The 21057-nt window shown below is 37.5% G+C and overlaps 1 protein-coding gene across 2 annotated transcripts in view; it reads right to left on the bottom strand.

The window, feature by feature from the left end:
• Rngtt (RNA guanylyltransferase and 5'-phosphatase) overlaps positions 1-21057 on the bottom strand; it is a 198055-nt gene that overhangs the window by 106531 nt on the left and 70467 nt on the right. The gene's annotated exons all lie outside the window — the stretch shown is intronic.

Raw genomic sequence — 21057 nt, 5'->3', positions numbered from 1 at the left:
AGTATGATCCAAATCTAAAAAGATATCAAATCTTCTCTCTTATTGGAGGCTCCTAGCTCCAAATTTTGAGATGTGAGTACATGGCCTGTAGTTACTACAGAAACCAGGAGAACGAATGCAAGGGTAGGGGTGTTGGGGAGCAATACTGAGGAGACTATTAGGGTACACAGGTCTAAGCAGAAAAATGGGGTAACAGTGTTCCTTAGGGATGGGGAGAAAGGTAAATACAGAAGGTGGGGGTGAGTAGAATAACAAGATACAAGGATCTAGTAGAGGAAATGGGAAGGGAGGAAGTAAATATAGAAGGTGGGGGCAGGGCAAAATAACAATAAGATGTCTGAGTCACAAGGAATCATACTATTAATTATCTAGGGAAGTGGGGAAAAACTTTAAGGGCTGTGGGGGGGGGTGAGTGGATGGATAGGTGTATGGGTGTGTAGGTATATAGATATGAAGGTGTGTTAACTAAATATGTTATGTATAGTTTTAGTAAACTTTTCTCATCTGGGCTGGCAATACTCCATCCAATAGCCAAAGACCACCTAAAGAAACTTCCAATACCAAACATGAGAAACTCTCTTTTGAGTTGTTGGCCAAAGCTGTCCATGAGACTCCTAAAACAGCCCTGTTGCTGTTGCCTTTGGTTACTCCCCTGATGGGAGATGCCATTATGTATATATGTTTCTCATACTGGTTAATGAATAAAGCACTGTTGGCCAATAGGAAAGGAAGATAGGAGGGACTAGGAGATAAGGAGGAAAAAGGAAGGAGTAAGGAGAGTCAAGATAGAGAGACTGGAGAGACGAGATGCTAGCCCTTTTCCCCTGTAAGAAGACCACGTGGAAATATTAGATTAACAGAAATGGGTTAATACTTAAGACAGCTAGCTGATAAGAAACAAGTAACGGGCCAACAGAATTATATCAAATACAGAGTCTCTGTGTATTAATTGGGGCTGGCGCGGCGGCAGGACAAGACCAGCGGCAGGAGGAAAAACCTTACTCCTTACACTCCCCACTACCACCCACTGTGCAAGGTTATGTCTTTACTGAAGAAGATACCATGCACTTTAGAATCAGGACTCAGACACCTCAAGCTGAAGCTGACCTAATATACCCTCCCTGAGGACTAGTTTTACCAGAAGACACCATGGAACTTTCAAAGGAAAGAAGCAACCAACAGTCCTACCCACCTATGAACCACCCCATCAAGGCCCAACACAGCATGACAACCCTAAGGATATACTAGTATTAGCATAAATACCTCAGTGGTAACAGCTCTCTAATTGGACTTAAGATCAGCTCAACAAGGGGGATACCATGCTTGATACTGTAAACCTACTTAACTACTCAGTGCTTGTGAAGTCATGGTTACTGGAAGGAATCTAGAACCACACATTTACAAAACTAACATAATCCCTAACAATAATCTATAAACATCTATCCTTATACCCCCAGGTTAAGTGTAGTTTTCATCTCACAAAGGAACTCTGCAACTGACACAGACTATTACAGAAAGCCATAATCAATCAACATACAGAGCTGGGGAACCCAGTCCCAGTGGATACATATACAAAGCACTTCCACACCCAAGGCTCATGGAACACTGGGAAAGAGGGGATCAGAAAGACCCTGTGGCTCAGGGAGTTTGCCATGAGAGTTTTGTCTACAAGTAACATCAGAAGCTATAACTGGGAAGTCTCACCAATATAACCACGCAAGTGTGAGCTAAACAAGGATGACACCAATGGACATGCCAACACAAAGGGGAAAGAGTCCATGAGTCCTCAATCCTACACAAAGATCTATAGGAAACTGAAGAACGCTGGGAGCAGTACAGGTGACCTTCCTCAAAGAAGAACACACCAATTAACTGTCTAGTGTCTAATGCTCATCCCTGAAAATACACATACAAGTAACATATGGACCGAACAGGTTATATTTAGGAGTGTGTGTGTGTGTGTGTGTGTGTGTGTGTGTGTGTGGGAGGGAGGGAGGGAGGGAGGGAGGGAGGGAGGGAGGGAGGGAGGAGGATGGGAGGGTGGGAAGGAGGGAGGGAGAGAGGGAGGGAGGGAGAATCTTCATGTTGTAACAATTAGTGAAAATGAGGCCATGAATTTGAAAAAGACAGGGGAGGAGAATATGGAAGGATTAGAGGGAGGAAAGGCAAGTGAGAAATGTGCTTAATGGTAGTCTCAAAAATCTGAAAATGAACAAACCCCAAAATAGAATCTTAAACAGTGGCATTTTTAAAAATGTAGTTTTATGTTTTATCATTTTTAACTTTTAAAATTCATTATGAACATGAATATTTAGCCTGCATACATGTGTGTGCACCACATGAATACCTAGTACCCATCATGCTCAGAAGAAGGTACCAAATCCCCCTAGAATTGAATTAAGATGGTTGTGAGCTACTATGTAAGTGCTGTGAAATGAACCCAGGTCTAAACTGCTGAGAAATCTCTCCAGTCCCTAAATGCCATTCTATTTATTTTAATTTATGTATATGTATGTATAAATGCCACTTGTACAGGCATTTACAGAAGTCAGAAATGGACACTAGAGTCCCTGGTTGGGAGCCACCAAACGATCTCAATGCTGGTCCTCTGAAAGATCAGCAAAGGATTCCTACCTCCCCTGCCCTAAAACCACAATATCTTAGAAGAAAACACAGAGTAAATCTTCATGATTGTAGATTTAGCAAGGGAATTTTAAACTGAACATCAAAAGCATGAGTAAGTAGAAAAGAAAAAAGGAAAGATAAATCAGTATCATTACAGAATCTTTATCCTTCATGGGGAATTTAATAAAAGGAAGACTGGAACTACAATTTAATACCTGACAAGCATTTAACATCTATAATTTTAATATGCATCCCAACAACAAGTCAAGCAACACAACTTAAGGATAGTAAAAGGACTTCAACAGTTTTCCAAAGAGCATATATAAATGACCAGTAGCTAAAATTTTGACAAGCGTATTTTCATCATCTATTCAGACATTCAAGAAGTTTCTACTAAGCTAATATTCTATTGTTACTATGTTAACAACATATTTGGTTAATCTGTAAAAAAAAACAAAAACAAAACAACAACAACAACAACAACAAAAAAAAAACCCTTCTATACTGGTGATAAACTTCACTGGAAGGCTAAAAGTATCCCAAGAACACAGAAAGCAGTGTTTTATTTGAGTGGCTTCAGGCCTAATTATTGAAAAATGAGTATTTTAAGGCTTATAGCAGGAAATAAATTTTAGCAAAAGCACAAGAGCAGAACACAGAATTTACCAAAGAGAACAAATATGTGAATTCAGTGACTATGTAGAATCGGAACGGATCATGAACACATTCAGGAAAGAAAGGGAGCTAAAGGACTAACTGACTTCCTTCCTTTCCTCCCTTTCCTTCCTTCCTTTCCTCCCTTTCCTTCCTTCCTTCCTTCTTCCCTCCCTCCCTCCCCGACATTCCCACTCTCCTATCCCTCCTTTCTTTCATTCTCTCATTTTAAAATGCTGAGACAGGGCATCATGTAGTCCAGGCTGGCCTCAAACTTAGTATGTACCTGAAGATGGCATGGAATTTCTGATCCTCCTGCTTCTAACTCCTGAGATGAACCCTTTACCCTTTTGCTTAGCAGGCAACACCCTACCAACTGATCTGCATCCCCATACCCATTATAAGTATTATTTTCCACAAAAATGCATAGAACAATTTTTATAAACTATAGAAAAACTGCAAAATACCCACATGAGCACAAATTTCAAACCCAAGTCAATATGATGACAATTTAGTATAAATTTTTTGTTATAAAAGAGAAAGCACTGGAGTTTCTAAGAAACATTTCTCAGGCCAGGTGTGGAAGTACACATCTTTATACCCAGCATAAAGGAGGCAGAGGCAGTTGGATCTCGATGAGTAAGGGCTACATGGTGAGAACCTGACTTTGAGGGTGGGGAGAATACATGGAACCCCTGTTCTATGTAGCTCATTTAAGAACAAAATAAACAGGGCTGGAGAGACAGCTCTGATTAAAAGCACTTGTCCTTGTAATATACCTGGGTTTGGTTCCCAGCATTCACATGGTTATAACCATCCCAAACTCTGGTTCCAGGGAACTGATGTCCTCTTACGACTGTTGTGGGCATCAGACAGGCACATGGTGGACAAATATACATGCAGACAAAACACGCAGACATATTTTTTAGATAATAATTTAATAAAAATTTAATTTTTATTAAAAATAATTTAATAAAATAATTTCATAAAAAAACATAATAGAGTATTTTCCCAGGTATTATGATTAAAAGTAAATAAATTTAAAGCCAAATATCTACTGCTTCAATGTGTCAGTGCAATCCATGCCCATATTTGCCACAACAGATTTACTTAGGTGACATACACACTTTATAGTGACTGGAAAACTCTTTAGACTGGCTTTGCATAGAGTTTTCTTACTGCTCAAACTGGAAAATGTTTCCAATTGTCAAATCATCTCTGAAAAGACTATGATTAAGAAAAAATAGTTATTCTTGCTAATTAAGGCTATCTGAGATAAATCTCACAAAATGGATCATGAGGTAACAAAGAGTTAGAAAGGAGTGTCTGCAGAAAAGACTGAGCTGAAAAGTAATGACAGCAAGCCCCTGTGCCTCACAATGCCTATGCCGAGCCCTCCTGAATCTATCCAAGCCCTGGCCAAGGGAATTCATACTTAGAGACAAATAATGATTTATTCATGTTCATTTGTTCGTTTTATGGTGTTGGCAACAACAACAACAAAAAACATAATAAAAAGAATTATTTTTTCACAGTCTCCAAATAGGGCCAAAACAGTATATTAAAAGGGGTTTCTTTTGAAAGTAAATATATATGACTTACCACGTTTGAAATATGAGCTCTTACTGAAGTATACAACTATATACATATCCTAGTGCATAGTAAGGAGTGATGAATTTTAATAACATTGAAATCACCAGTATGCATTCAGATTAAAATCATAAAAACTCTAGTTAACTGATAAATATGGTATCTATAAGTAAATATGATTTTCCCCCCTTGGTTTTTGAGACAGGGTTTCTCTGTATTGCTTTGGAGCCTGTCCTAGAATTCACTCTGTACACCAGCTGGCCTTGAACTCAGAGATCCGCCTGTTTCTGCCTTCCCAAGTTCTGGAATTAAAGGCATGTGCCACCATTGCCCAGTAAATAAACCTGATATTTTAACAAGTAAACTGTTTAAAACTTCTGTTTGCATACAACCCCAATATAAAATCCATAGTCTCTAAAGAAGCAACAATACAATCAACATAAATATTAAAAATATTAGAATATTAGAGGCAAATATGAGAGGCAAAGTGCAATTGAGTGTGGCTATAAGGAAAAGAAAGTCTGAAATCTACACAGGGAAAACTGACAGATAATTGTAATGCTAGAAAACACTGGCATGACAGAGGTATGTTACTGCCATCTAGTGGCACAAGCCAGAAACACCGCTCCAGACCCTACACTGCCCAGAACAGGCAAAAGAAGAAATCACAACATAAAAGTCTGTGAAGAAAGCAGTACCTTTAATTCCTCTTTGGCCCTACTAACTTAATAATGTTAAGGAACTTTAAAGTTTTGCTTCCCTAAAAATAATGTATTTAGACCAAAGTTCTGTATTCCTATATCTCCAGTAACAAAATACAAACAGCCATGTTTGGAAAAATTTTAAGCTTTCCACATGATGTTGTATCTGCTAGTAAGTGGTAAGAAGAGTACTCTTACCACTTGCTGTCATTCCACCCTTTACTTTTAAAGGAATATGTTCTTCGTGTATTTTATCCCCGCCCCTTGTTTTTATTGGTTCTCACTCCTAGAAGACTCCACATGTACTCACAAAATTACTCCCAAATCTTCATTTCTTAATTACTCTCAATGAAACCTAGGTGCTCCTTTATAAATAGGAGTATGTCAAGCACAAGTCCAACACCCTTCAGGTCCAGGCAGCACCCTAAGGTTTTAAATGTAAAATGGAATCACTCATTTGCTTAATCAGGAACCTCCTACATAGTCAGGATCACTTTCTATACAGACCACTCTTGAGCCTCTATACACTCATCAATTACCCCTAGGAATTTCCCTCACTACTGTGATTAATGCAATTGCTATCACTACAGCCAACAGACCCTGTCAAATGGTCTCTCAATGGATTCTCATTGAAGCTGATTAGCTGATTAGTTAGCTGACTGAATAGGATTCAAGCTGCTAAAGCTAAGAGCCAAGACCCCAATCTAGCCTCCTTTGTTTAATCGAGTTTTCATCATCTTCTAGTCTTTATATAGAATAATAAAGATAGCAATAATTTCTAATAACTATCAGTTATTGTACATTTTTCCACGAAGCCAAAATGCTATCAAATCACATGAGTCTTAGAAATTCTATAAAGTAGATTAATTCATCATAATCTACTATCTTCATGAATCAAATATGATAGAAAATAAGCAATGCATCTAAACAGAGTAAATATTCAAAGCAAGATATATTATTCCACATTAAAAATGCATACTAACTACTATAGTGTAATGAGCCAATGGAAAAACAGAAATTCACATCTCTCTCTCATACACACATATACACACACACACACACACACACACACACACACACACACACACACACACCGCTCAAAATGATTAATGATTAAACCTCTAACTGTAAAACTAGGAAAAACCATAGCGGAAAATCTCAAAAAGGATCTTGAAAACCATTTTTTTAGATACAGCACTAAAAGCACAAGCAACAAACATAAACATGAAAATCATGTACCACTGTATCACAAAATGAATCCAAAAAACTGCTAATACCAATATTCCTCAAAGTGTCCCATACAATAGAAGCAGAAAGATCACTGCCAAACTCTTTTTACGAGGCTACAATTACCCTGCTACACAAGCCACACAAAGACACAACTAAGAAAGAGAACTACAGACCAACATTCCTCATGAACATCGATGCAAAAATACTCAATAAAATACTGGCAAATCGAATCCAAGAAATCATCCACCATGACCAAGTAGGCTTCATCCCAGGGATGCAGGGATGGTTCAACTACAAAAGGCCATAAATGTATTCCACCATATAAACAAACTAAAACAGAAAAATCACATGATTATCTCACTAGATACTAAAAAAGCCTTTGGCAAAATCCAACCCCCCCCCCTTCATGAAAAAGGTATTAGAGATATCAGGGATAACAGGAACATACCTAAACATAATAAAAACAACATACAGTAAACCAACAACCAACATCAAACTAAATGGAGAGAAACTCAATGCTATTCTGCTAAAATCAGAGAAGACAAGGCTATCCATTCTTTTCATATCTCTTCAATATTGTACTTGAAGTTCTAGCTAGAGCAATAAGACAACAAAAGGAGATCAAGGGGATACAAATTAGGAAGGAAGAAGTCAAACTTTCACTATTTGCAGATGATATAATAGTTGACATAAGTGACCCGAAAAACTCTGCCAGGGAACTCCTACAGCTGATAAACACCTTCAGCAAAGTGGCAAGATACAAGACTAACTCAAAAAAAAAAAAAAAAAAAAAAAAAAAAAATCAGTAGATATCAGTAGCCCTACTATATACAGATGATAAAGGGGCTGAGAAAAAAATCAGAGAAACATCACCCTTTACAATAGCCACAAACAACATAAAATATCTTGGGATAATGCTTACCACACAAGTGAAAGACCTATACAATAAGAACTTTGAATCTTTAAAGAAAGAAATTAAAGATACAAGAAAATGGGAAGATCTCCCATGCTCTTGGATAGGTAGACTCAACATAGTAAAAATGGCAATCTTGCCAAAAGCAATCTACAGATACAATGGCATCCCCATCAAAACCCCAGCAAAATTCCTCACAGACCTTGAAAGAACAATCCTCAACTTTATATGGAAAAACAAAAGACCTAGGATATCCAAAACAGCCCTATACAACAAAGGAACTTCCAGGGGATCACCACCCCTGACTTCAAACTCTGTTATAGGGCTATAGTCCTGAAAACAGCTTGGTATTGGCACAAAAATAGACAGGTAGACCAATGGAATCAAACTGAAAGCCATGATATTAACCCACACAGCTACAAACACCGAATTTTTGACAAAGAAACTAAAATTATACAAAGGAAAAAAGAAAAGCATGTTCAACAAATGGATACTGGTGTATAGAAGACTGCAGATAGATCCATAACTACCACCATGCACAAAACTTAAGTTAAAATGAATCAAAGACCTCAACATAAACCCAGCCACACTGGGTTTCTTAAAAGAGAAAGTGAGAGATACCCTTCAACGAATTGGTACAGGAGACTACTTCCTGAACATAACACCAGTAGCACAGACCCTGAGATTGACAATTAATAAATGGAAGCTCCTGAAACTGAGAAGCTTCTATAAGACAAGACAAAACGGCAGGCCACAAAATGGGAAAAGATCTTCACCAACCCCACATCTGACAGGGCTGACTTCCAAAATATACAAAGAACTCAAGAAGCTAGTTACCAAAACACCAAATAATCCAATTCAAAAGTGGGGTACAGAAGTAAATAGAGAACTCTCAATGGAGGAATCTAAAATGGCTGAAAAACACTTAAGAAAGTGCTCAACATCCTTAGCCATCAGAGAAATGCAAATCAAAACAACTCTAAGATAATATCTTACTCCTTTCAGACTAGCTAAAATCAAAACCACCAAAGACAGTTTATGCTGGAGAGGATGTGGAGAAAGAGGCACACTCAACTGCTGGTGGGAGTACAAACTCATACAACCACTTTGGAAATCAGTATAGCAGTTCCTCAGGAAAATGGGAATTAGTGTACCTCAAGACCCAGTAATTCCACTCTTAAGCATATACCCAAAAGATGCACATTCATACAACAAGGACATCTATTCAACTATGTTTATAGCAGCATTATTTGTAATAGCAGAACCTGGAAGCAGCCTAAATGCCCCTCAACCGAAGAATGGATGGAGAAAATGTGGTACATTTACACAATGGAGTACTACTCAGTGGAAAAACACAATGGTCCCGAAATTCGCAGGGAAATGGATGAACTAGAAGAAACCATCCTGAGTGAGGTAACCCAATCACAAAAAGACAAACATAGTATGAACTCACTTATATATGGATTTTAAACACAGAGCAAAGGATTACCAGCCTACAATTCACACCACCGGAAAAGCTAGGAAACAAGAAGGAAGGACCCTAAGAGAGACATACATGGTCTCCCGGGAGAAAGGGAAAGGAACAAGATATGTCGATCAAATTGGGAAAATGGAAGGAGGGGGGAGGGAGTTAGAAGAAAGAGAAGAGGAGGGGATAGATGGGCATGAGGGAACAGGAAGATTGAGACAGGGAAAGAATAGAGAACAAGAAAAGAGATACCATGATAGAGGGAGCCATTATACATTTAAGGAGAAATCTGGCACTAGGGAAATGCCCAGAGATCTACAAGGATGAACTCAACTAACAATAGCAATAGTGGAGAGGCTATCTTTAATGACCTTCCATGATAATGAGATTGACAACTACCTTATATGCCATCCTAGGGCCTTAATCTAGTAGATTAAGTATGGAAGTAGAAGCAGACACCCACAGCTAAACACTAGCCAAACTCCTGGAATCCAGTTGCAGAGAGGGAGGAGTGATGAGCAAAGGGGTCAAGACCAGGTTGGAGAAACCCACAGAAACAGCAAACCTGAACAAGGGGAAGTTCATCCACCCTAGTCTGATAGCTGGGAAACTAACATAGAACTGACCCAGACACCTGAATGTAGGTATCAGTTAGGACTGGGCAGTCTATGGGCCATCTAGTAATGGATCAGTATTTATCCCTAGTACAGGAATAGACTTTGGGAGCCAAATCCACATAGAAGGATACTGTCTCAGCCTAGACACATGGGGGAGGGCCTAGGCCCTGATCCAAATGATATGACAGACTTTGAAGAATTCCCATGGAAGGCCTCACCCTCCCTGGGGAGCAGAAAGGGGATGGGCTGGGGTTTGTTGGGGGTGACAGGGGAGAATGGGAGGATAAGGGAACTGGGATTGACATGTAAAACCTTGTTTCAACTTCAAGTAAAAAAGGGGGAAAAAAAAAACAGAAATTCACACTATACACACAAAACACTCAAAATGATTAAACCTCTAACTGTAAAACTAGGAAAACCATAGGGGAAAATCTCAATAGAGATCTTGAAAATAATTTTTTAGATACAGCACTAAAAGCACAAGCAACAAACATTAACGTGAAAATCATGTAGCACCCTATCACAATAAGAAAATTCTGTACAGCAAAGGAAACACATTACAGGGGTAGGGGTCTAAATATTTGAAAACCATGGGTCTACTAATAAGGTATTTAATACACAATATATATAGTAGTCACCTAACTCAAAAATGAAATATAAGTAACCCAATTAAAATAGGGAGAAAAGAACCTAAGCAAACACTTCTCAAAGGAAGAATAGATGTTAACAGGCATATAAGAAGGTTCCTACCAAGCCATCTCCAATCAGCAGGGACTGGAAACCAAAACCTTAGTGAAAACTCACCTCATATCTACTTGGATGAATATGAACAAGAAGACCCCCCCCCAAAAAAAAGCAAGCATTCTTGAGAAATTGAACAAAAAAGAAAGCACTAAACACCTGTTGAAAAGTAAGTTGGCAAAGCACTATGGAAAACTGTGTAGAAATTCCAAATGAAACTACCAAATTTCTGAGTGCATCCAAAGGTGCAGACAATGGGATTGCTGAGAGAAACCTGTGATTCCATATCCCTGCAGGACTGCTCACAATACCCAAAGTACGGTAACACTTAAGTGTCTTTGATAGATGCATATATTTTCTAAAGGTATTAGATAAAGGTACTATATTTACAAATGGAATATTATTCAGCTTTTAAGAAGAAGGTGTCCTGCCATTCTCTACTAACAAGTGGATCTAGAAGACATTCTGCAAAGAGAAAATGTATGTGATCTCCCATGTGCAATCTAAAATAAGTCCTCATGAAAGTAGCAAGAAAAATGGTATTGCCAGTAACTGTAAGGTGAGACAGGCATGATGTTGACCCAACAATGGCACAAAATTAGTAAATTAGAAATGATTCACATTAATTATGTGGAATGGGTTGATCATTTTACAATGGTTATCAGAACAGCAAGATGTATATCTTAAAATATACAATTTAGGGGATGAAGAGATTGTTAAGAGTTGTTAAGACTATTTGCTGCTCTTGCAGAAGACCCAGTTTCAGTTCCCAACACCCACATGATGGTTCACAGACACCTCTAACTCCACTTCTTGGGCACCAGGTCTCCTTAGGTACCAGGCACACAAAATGGGAGCAAAATACCCACGTGCATGAAATAAAAATAAATCTTTTTTAATAATGCACAATTTGTGTAAGTCAAAAATGTCACAAAATAAAGAATTTAAAATATAGTTAAAGGTGTTATCTCTGATATCTTCTAAAGTTCTATATGTTCACAAATGTACAAATTTAAAACATTATAAAGTATAAGGATTACCAAAGCAGAGTACCCCTCCCCACCCCAAGGCTGCTCAGAAGGCTGTTCTGCACCTGGCACCAGCTCAGCAAGCACCACTCCCACAGATACCATTAACTACCAATACTGACCTGAAGTAAGCATCCATTCACTCCTCACCCTCAACACTTAACAACCAGGCACAATACCAACCTCTGCTAGAAGCCAGGCGCATAAAGACAAGAGGGAAGTCCATACAAAAGTTTGTTAAAACAAAGTGAATAATTTAATGACATGAGAGCATAAGACACAACATTGTCCAGAGGACTGGAGTTCCCCAAAGGAAGTAAAATATAAGCTGAGAATTATAAATTTAAAAGGTGGGGGAGGGGGGTAAGAGCAGATACAAACGAGAAAATATGAATACAAATGTATTCAATGTGCACTCATGAGAAAGTGTTCAACGGTGTCTCTGGAAAGCAACCTGTACAGACAGACACCAAAAAAGCAAAGCAACCTCAGTGTCTGCCTGGAGGACACATCTAGTCTACTTAAAAAAAAAAAAAAAGAAAGAAAGAAAGAAAGAAAAGAAATTTCAAACATCACTGAACTTCAATAAATTAAATGCTCTGGGGCCAGCACAGGGAATTCAAGCTTATCTGTTAGCAAGGCTTCTCCAGGGAAGTAACATACCTAGGGAGCACATGAAGGAAACATGAGCCACTTATGCAAGCACATGACTAAACTATTTCAGTTTATAACTCTTACCAAACACAATGACCTACCAACACCATGCACTAATAAAATTTTGAACTTCAAAAGTAACCAAACACAATGACCTACCAACAGCATGCACTAATAAAATTTTGAACTTCAAAAGTAAAGCATGAGGCTGAAGATATGGCTCAGCAGCTAGGAGCACCTGCTGATCTCCCCATATAGCAGGTAAGTGTAACCCCAGTTCCAAAGGGATTTAGTTCCCACTTCTGGACTCCACCAGCCCTGCACATAAGTGATACACAGAATGCAGGCAGAACAACCAAACACATAAAATAAAAGTAAATATAGAAAAATGTCCCAAATAAATACATGCACTACTACCTGAGAGTCTGAGGCAGATAGATCTCAAGTGAATTCATGAGTCAACATAGTCTACACAGTCAGCTAGCTCCAGGCCAGCCAAGAATACACAGTAATATCATATCTCAAAATAAATTAATTTAATCAGATAAAGCAAAATCCAATTTCTTCTTTTAAACTTGTACAATGTTGAGTTGGAGAACAGCTCACAGACTTCGCAAGCACAAGACCATGTATGTAGTGATCCATAGGATGTGGCCACCACGGCAAGTTCACTAGCAGAGCAAGACACCACTAAACCATGTATTCAATCACCAGTCCAGAAGAAAAGAAAAAAATTCATACATTATCTGCAAAATGTTCATTTTTAAAGACCTCCTAAACTGTGGAATTGTCCCAAGCATAAGTGACAGGCAGAGTAAACAACAAGCGCTATCTTTTCATTATAATTCTACTATGCCCTCACAGATGCTAAAAATCTTACCATTAGCAAAGTATATGTTAAAATAGAAATATCTAGATTGAAAACTAAAATGTAAAGTGCAAAATAATAGGAGCTTTGAAAGTGGAGTGGAAATATGAATGCATTAATGTACTAATAAATGCTTAGGTGTGAATAAAGAAACCATGCAAACATAGGAAATAACCTAACTGGAGTTGACGGCATGAGGGCACATGCCTTTAATTTCAGTACCAAGAAGCAGAGGCAAGAAGATCTCAAGTGAGCTTGAGGCTAGCCTAGGCCACACAATGAAACACTATCTAAAACTTTAAGAAAACAATAACATTAATAACTAATGGAGAGGAAAAAGTATAAAGAGGCCTGCCCTACATATCACTTTTGGATTCATTGTTACACTTTTGTGAATATATTATCTAGTGAAAAGTTGAAACTAAGTATACCACTGTAAATTCTTTCAAAATTAACAATAGAGTACCAATTAAAAAAAAAAAAAAAAAAAAAAAAAAAAAGCTACCCAATTCCTTAGGTGTTTAGCTGTCATCTATATAAGAATTGACTTTATATGTTCTGAAGACATCACTGATCCTTTCATTTTCTGAAGTCATTACTTATGTTTACTTCTCCTTTCTCAGTCTCCAACATGTCATCATGGCCAATTGTTTTAACTGTAAAATAGAAGAATATAAATCTAAATCCAGCTAAGAGTGGCTGCAAATTAATCATCTGTAACTGTTTGTCAACAAAATTCACTGGAAGGCATATATTTTTTATGAATTATGAAAACTAAAAAATTATGTTTTTTCCTTTTTCTTCCTTACACCAAGCAGCTAAGAATGGCTATGCTCTGAAAAATGAACAAGAAAAAAATGTTTTAAATGAACAAGGTGTATTTTCTTTCCTGACATTTTCCTATTACAATTCCTCAAAAATGTTTATATTTCTCAATTGAAAAAGCAGCACAGTTTCAGGGTGGGGGTAGGGAGATGACACTTTTCCAGTCTGCCAGGAAACAGAACCCTTCTTCAGCTGAAGACCTATCAAAATATGCAAGCAAATGTCATGGAAACAGAAGCTCTCACCATGGCAACACCACCCTGCTAGAGAGAAAAAACACTATAATTCATCATGTACTTCAAGACATTTAGACTAATTCCAGCTTTCATTTCACAATCTATCTATAACAGTCATTAGACCTAGCAGTAGTAAAAATTTAATAAAAATATTAATATTTTACAAGAATGAAATATTAAAATCAATGCTGACTCTAAATTTACATGCAAATTGATTAATGCCAGCGAATAAAATCAAACTGCCCAACTTTGAAAAAACACATTATATGTGGTTTGATCACGCCAGACCGCCTGAAACAGAGTACAAGCTGATCCTACATTCCAAACAGCTGGACAAAACAGCCCTACAGACTACAGCTAGGATATCTGAATCTTCTTCGAATCCCCCAAGACAGCGCCCCTTACCAGCAGGAAGTAGTTTAGAAAGAACGACGCCCAAATTCCCAAATATTGTGTATAAATGTTTGTTTTCATTTAATTGGACTTTGTTATATAAAATTAAATAAAAAAATAAAATAAAAACCACATTATAAAATAACTGTATCACTACTACTTTAAACACTCTAGACTCCATATTGAAGCAATTAAGTGTTTCACTAACTGCCATATCTTGTACCTACAAAAGTAGTTTTTCTAAAAGTAAACAAAAATACTTGCAAGATTTCTATCCTTACCACAACTATGAATCTACTCTATATAATTATTATGGTTTTTAACTAACTGCATAAAAATTCTTGTCTAGAAATATTAAGTATTTCTACAAGATTAAAGTAAAATCAAGCCAGGCTTGGTGGCATATGCCTTTAATCCCAGCACTGGGAGACGGAGTTCAAGAATATGCTGGTCTGGTCTACAAAGGAAAATACAGGCTAGCCAAGGCTACATAGTTAGACTGATGGATGATTGGTTGGTTGGTAGGTAGGTAGGTAGGTAGGTAGGTAGGTAGGTAGGTAAAAGAATAGTGAAGACAGTTTTTAAAATATTAAATGTTAATTTAATTATTATCACAATAAAAAGTATAATATACTACCTAAATTATAGCCTTAAAATCTAATAAATAAGATTTAATGTTAACATCAACTTTGGAAATTAAATGACCTAATAGATACAAGTAAAAGACCTACTAAATGTCCAGTTACTATTTAAAACAGCCATTCTTTAGTAACAAATCACAAAGTAATGAGTGATTCAAAATGACGATTAAAATGCAAAACTAAAACCATAACAATTAGCAGTCTAGTAGGACCTATTTAATTTGTGACACAGATTGATAACAGCAAAGGGATTCAATTTGAAAATGAACTTTTAAAACAATTTCTGTTTAAAGGGCTGAACTGTAAATCTTAGGCAGAAAAAAAAGTTTATAGTTAAAAAAAAGTCATTTTCTTTTAGAGAAAATATAACTTTTTCTCAAAATATTCAAATGTTTTCTCAAGTATAGCTTTATTTTTAATATTGTAGGGGGTACATGATAAAGTGTAGGCACCTGTGGAGTCCAGAAGGGGACATCAGATCCCCCAAAAGCTTAAGTTACACATAGGTCTGAGCTGCCTAACATGGGTGCTGGGAACCAACCTCAGATGCTCATTAAGAGCAGTATGTATTCTTAACCACTGAGACACTCTCTAGCCTGACATTTCAAATTTTCAAACTAGTATTTACAGATTATTTGTGTTCTCTTCCATTCCTAGAGTAAAACCCTAATCTAAATATGATAGCATATGAAGAGATTAGAAGATGAGACCTTTGGAAAAAGAGAGCCAAAACTGTCCTCTGGCCTCCATATGCACACCTGACTTGTCCTTGCCTGACCCCCCACACAAACACACCCATACACAAAGAACTGAAACACAGGATAAGACCTTTCAGGCAATTAGACAGATGATGTCATTAGTACTCTTTGTGAATGAAACCAGGTCCTTCTCACACCTCAAGGGGCACTGTCAGAAGACAGGTCTCTAGGGACCAGGCCAGGGGCCCTCACCAGACACCAATCTGTCAGCACATTAATCCTGACCTTAAGCCCCAAAAATAAAATTCTGCCCTTTAAAAGCAATTCAGCTTCTAAATTAAGACACACTGTTGGTATATCATACAAGAAAGTCGCCTTTAAATTAAAAGAAAGAAAGAAAGAAAGAAAGAAAGAAAGAAAGAAAGAAAGAAAGAAAGAAAGGATTCTTGAATCAATAACAAAACACATGGGGAAACAAAATGGTAGCGTCTAATGAGAAGAGAGCAAAGAAAACTACCTGGGAGGTTAAGGCAGGAGGATCACGAGTTCAAAGTTTGTCTGGGTTATAGAGAAACTTCAACTAGACAAGCAACTCAGTGAAATCTGTCTCAAAACAAAGAGTAAAATGGCAGGTGAGAATACAGCTTGTGTAGCAGCATACTTATCTGGCATAAAGGAGGCCCTACCTTCTATCCCTGACACCAAAAATGAAAAAGACTGGCACTATATCTCAGTGGTAGAGTAATTCTTACTATATGCGAGGTCTGAGTACCACCCAAAACCCCCACTCTCAAAAGAAAAGAATAAACTAACTCTGCAGTAAGGACAATCAGAAACAAGGAAGGCTAGTTGCTGTGAATATAAAATAGAGATTGGAGGGAGAGACAAGAACGGACAAACCAAGACCAGATAGAATATCCCTGTGGTTCTCCAAATGAAAGGCAATTAACACAAACAGAACTGCAACTGTGACAGTGATGATGGACATATAGAACAACAGTTGGAAGGAAAGCAAGACATGTGTGATGGTAAAAAGGCAGTGTCAGAGATAACATGTATATTTCTGGTTAAGTCACTGACTCACAAAAAGACCAGTTTGTATAGCTTCTATTTTTGCTCAATGGAGAACTAGAGATAAGACTTAGGCTTTAAGTGCATCAATTCACCAATCAGAAAGCAATGTCTGAGTAGACACATACCCAAATCTAGAGTCCATATGGAAGTCACTGGCTGATAGGAGATAACCAAAGCCATGACTGTAGATGTGATTACTAAACAGAAAGAACAAAAGCCTCAAAACACTGAATTTTAATGTTGTAAAAGATGAAGAGCTGAATGAGACAGAAGAAATGGCAAAAGACTAAAAGAGAACCAGGAGCTTGTGGTAACACCTAAAAAATACTAAAAGAAACAGTAGGCATATAGACTAACACTAGAGAAGACCAGTGGTTCTCAACCTTTCTAATGCCCTTTAATACAATTCCTCATGTTGTGGGAACCCCCAGCCATAATGTTATTTTCTTTGATACTTCAGAACTGTACTTACACTACTTTCATGAACTATAATGCAAATATATAATATGCAGGATATTGATATGGATCCCTGTGAAAGGGTCATTCAACCCCATCCTCCTTGACCCACAGGTTGAGAACCATTGCACTAGAGAGTAGAGTTTAAAAAGAAAAAGAAAAAAGAAAAAAAAGAAACTAAAAAGTTGATTTTGATTCTATATTGAAGAGCCATCACTAGCAACCTCTCAAAAGAGCAACCATGAGTGGTGCTACACACAGAACTAAGTCTGAGAGGCTGAGATACTCAAGACTTCTCCCTACTGACTCCATGTGGTAAAGCAATTTGCAGATGCCTAGAATTTTGAAGGTTTGGGACTAATTTGAGAATCAGCTAACTAAATGAATAATCCTGGAATTAACATTTTAATTCTTCCTACAATTTTGCAAAATTTAGCAAAAATAGGACTGTTGTGATGATTAATAACTACTGTGTTTTATTCAAAATCTGATACTGGCATATTTCTTTATATGAATGGAGAAATATTCTAAGCTTTTGGTTTTTTTTTTTTTTTTTTTTTTTTTTTTTTATTAAAACCTGGATTCACCTTTTTCTTATAAACTTTATAAGCAACCCTCTGGATGGCACTTAGTCATATTTCTAGAAGTACTGGGCTGCCAAGGTGGCTCAGTGGGTAAAAGCACCTAGTTCCAAGTCTGATAACCTTAGTTTAATCCCACGGCTCCCTATTGTCAAAGGAAAAGTGAACCCTGCAAGTTGTCCTCTGACCTTCACAAGCATATTATGTTTGCTGTATGTACACACACACTGGTGTACATACACATGCACAAATAAGTAAAATGAAGTTAAAACTGCTCTTAAAACACATTATATCAAAAATTAAACATTTTTTCTAAGCTCACTTTTGCAGCCTTAGACTAATTAGAAATGTTAGTTTAACTTATTAGCATCAATGACAGTGCCTTCCATATTCCATCAAAATTTATAGCAGTTATCTTTTTTACACCAGAACTGACATCTACTATTAAGTGACTCGATACAATAATAATGTAACAGAACAGAAATAATTCCTCGCCACATTTTAAGTAGCTAGCACCAAATACACTGTAGCCAAGCAATTTTTTTTTTTTCACAAATGTGAATGGATGGACGGACAGACAGATGATGGGGTGGGGGCGGGGGCGGGGGCGGGGCGGGATGATAGCAGACAGATAGGATAGACTGCTTACAGACAGACAGACAGACAGACAGATAGATAGATAGATGATAGATGACAGATAGACAGATGGACAGATAAACCGACACAGACATATTACACACATCAATAATATTCATCTTTCAACATTCCCTTGCCTCTGGAATGTCTCTGTGGTACCAGGGGAAACACTGCATGAAGGCTCTTTAGATGGGGAAATAAGACTAGCTCATAGCTGTGCACACATCATGTTAGGTCCAGAATGCCTCCAACCTCCCCAAGTGGCAGTGCTGGTGATATTGTCCTAAACAAAAGGACTTTGGCCAGGTAGGTATACAGAAGGAATGGTACCAGGTAAACAGGCAGGTTTCTGCTAACTAGAAAAGAATGGTTTGGTTTTGTTTTTATGTTTGGTTTTGTTTTTTTGTTTGTTTTTGTTTTTTTCCCCCAACTCTATGACAGGAAGGCAAGCAAAACACAACAGCCCAGGAAAACACACTGTGCGCTTTAAAACAGCTAAAAAATAAAACTACTGCCAACAGGGATTACCTCATACTCCTGCTTCTTGATTTTAACTCTGTAAATACTGCCCTCTCTTATACCTCTAAAACTTTTCCTAAAGTATAAAGTTTATCTCAGGATTTGTAAGACCCCTGTGCAAACGTTCTGTATCTCATGATTTGTAAGTTCATTTGGGGGTAGTTCATAAAATGAAATCTGTAAAATCTGTAATAAAAATTTAGCTTAAAACTTGTAATAGAAAGGATAAACAACTCTATATAGGTTATCTTTCTGTTGTTTTGATTTTGGTTTGTTTTGTTTTTCAAGACGGGGCTTCTCTGTGTAGCTCTGGCTGTCTTAGAACTTAGTTTGTAGACCAGGCTGGGTAGGAGGTAGGGGGGTGGAGGGAGGTGCCCCAAGATGCACCAACTCCCAACCCCAACCCCAAGACCTCTGTCTCCCAAGGACAGACAGCTCTCTTCTGAGCATGCTCCTTGGTCCCCCACCTCTCCTGCCACCCCCTCCTCAGAGGGGAGGGAGAAAGAAGGAAACACCATCTCTCCTCCCTGTGCAGCAGTATATCAAGTGCCAAACAAGGGAGCAAAGACATAGTATATTACCCAAACAGAATTCATAAATGCTTAGAAACTAGCCTAACTGAACTTAAAAGAACAGAAGGCCAGTAAGAACATGATTTAATATTATACTGACTTTCTGCAAAACAAATTCAAAGCTATTCCCACAAAAAATAAATAAGACAAATATTTTTGAAATTTCTGAATATTTCTGAAATAGCTTACTCCATTTCATCTTTCTTCAACCTCAAAAGATTTTTCCTCCTCTATTTAACAAGGGAGGCTGAAAAAGAGCATATTATATCTAAATATTCATTAAAGGTTTTACTATATATTTATGATACATATAAACTAAAAATATATGCCTGTTGTTAAAAGTTACTAGTTCCTTTTCTTTGCTCCAGTTACCTCATTTGATGCCTAACTTCTCAGTAGTTGAAACCCGAATTTCTAAAGACAGAGCGAATGAAAACAAAATGCAGCAAATGGGAGGGTGTTCCAATGTGGAGTAAAACTTCTGTTGAATAAGTAGTTCCTTCAACATTCAGAGAAATTTCAATACATGTTAAATCACAAGCTGCTCGATGCCAGCCCAAGGTTCTATTCAGTACTTGTATCTCTAGACATTTCCTGAGTATGTCAACTGCATGACACATTTTGAAAAACATGGCTGTATAAAGTACTGGTTTTCAAGAGGTGACCAGAATGGAAATTTACTGGGGGTTACTGAATTAGTGAGTAGAGAACAAGAGTACTGCCTAACAGTCTCTACTATGACTAGACAGTACAGCACCAAAGAACCATCAGACCCAACACATCAGAGCTGAGTAGGCAGAGGAAGCTTGCAGTAGAGTACATACCACAGCTTATTCCACATGTGATCTGACCAGTAAAATGGTGAAGGTCCACATGGAGTAAGGACTCAAAACAGCAACTTTTCTTCTTCAATAACCCTTTGAATTTTTCTCAACTACAGCAAATGGAAAGTTTTGAGACACTACTGCTTAAATGATTTAACAAGCCTCAGGAGAAAATAAGTGTTTATATAATGTTATATAATGTTATTGGTATATTTCTAGCAAAGAAAAATGAATTAATATTCACTTCATATGAATTATAAGAAAACACTAATTTCCTTTAAATTAATGATGACACGGTAGAGGTGGCTCAGAGGTTAAGAGCACTGACTGCTCTTCCTAAGTTCAATTCCTAGCAACCACATGGTAGCTCACAACCACCTAACATGAGAACTAATGCCCTTTTCTGGTGTGCAGGCAAACACTGCAGACAGAGCACTGTACATATAATAAAAAAAAAAAAAAACTTAAAAAAATAAAATTAATGATGAAATGTTCACATACACTTGGCACTCA

This window comes from Phodopus roborovskii, unplaced genomic scaffold (assembly GCF_943737965.1).
Source record: "Phodopus roborovskii unplaced genomic scaffold, PHOROB, whole genome shotgun sequence".
Lineage (NCBI taxonomy): Eukaryota > Metazoa > Chordata > Mammalia > Rodentia > Cricetidae > Phodopus > Phodopus roborovskii.
Note: the sequence above shows the minus strand (reverse complement) of the source record. Positions and strands in the feature narration are given on the sequence as shown.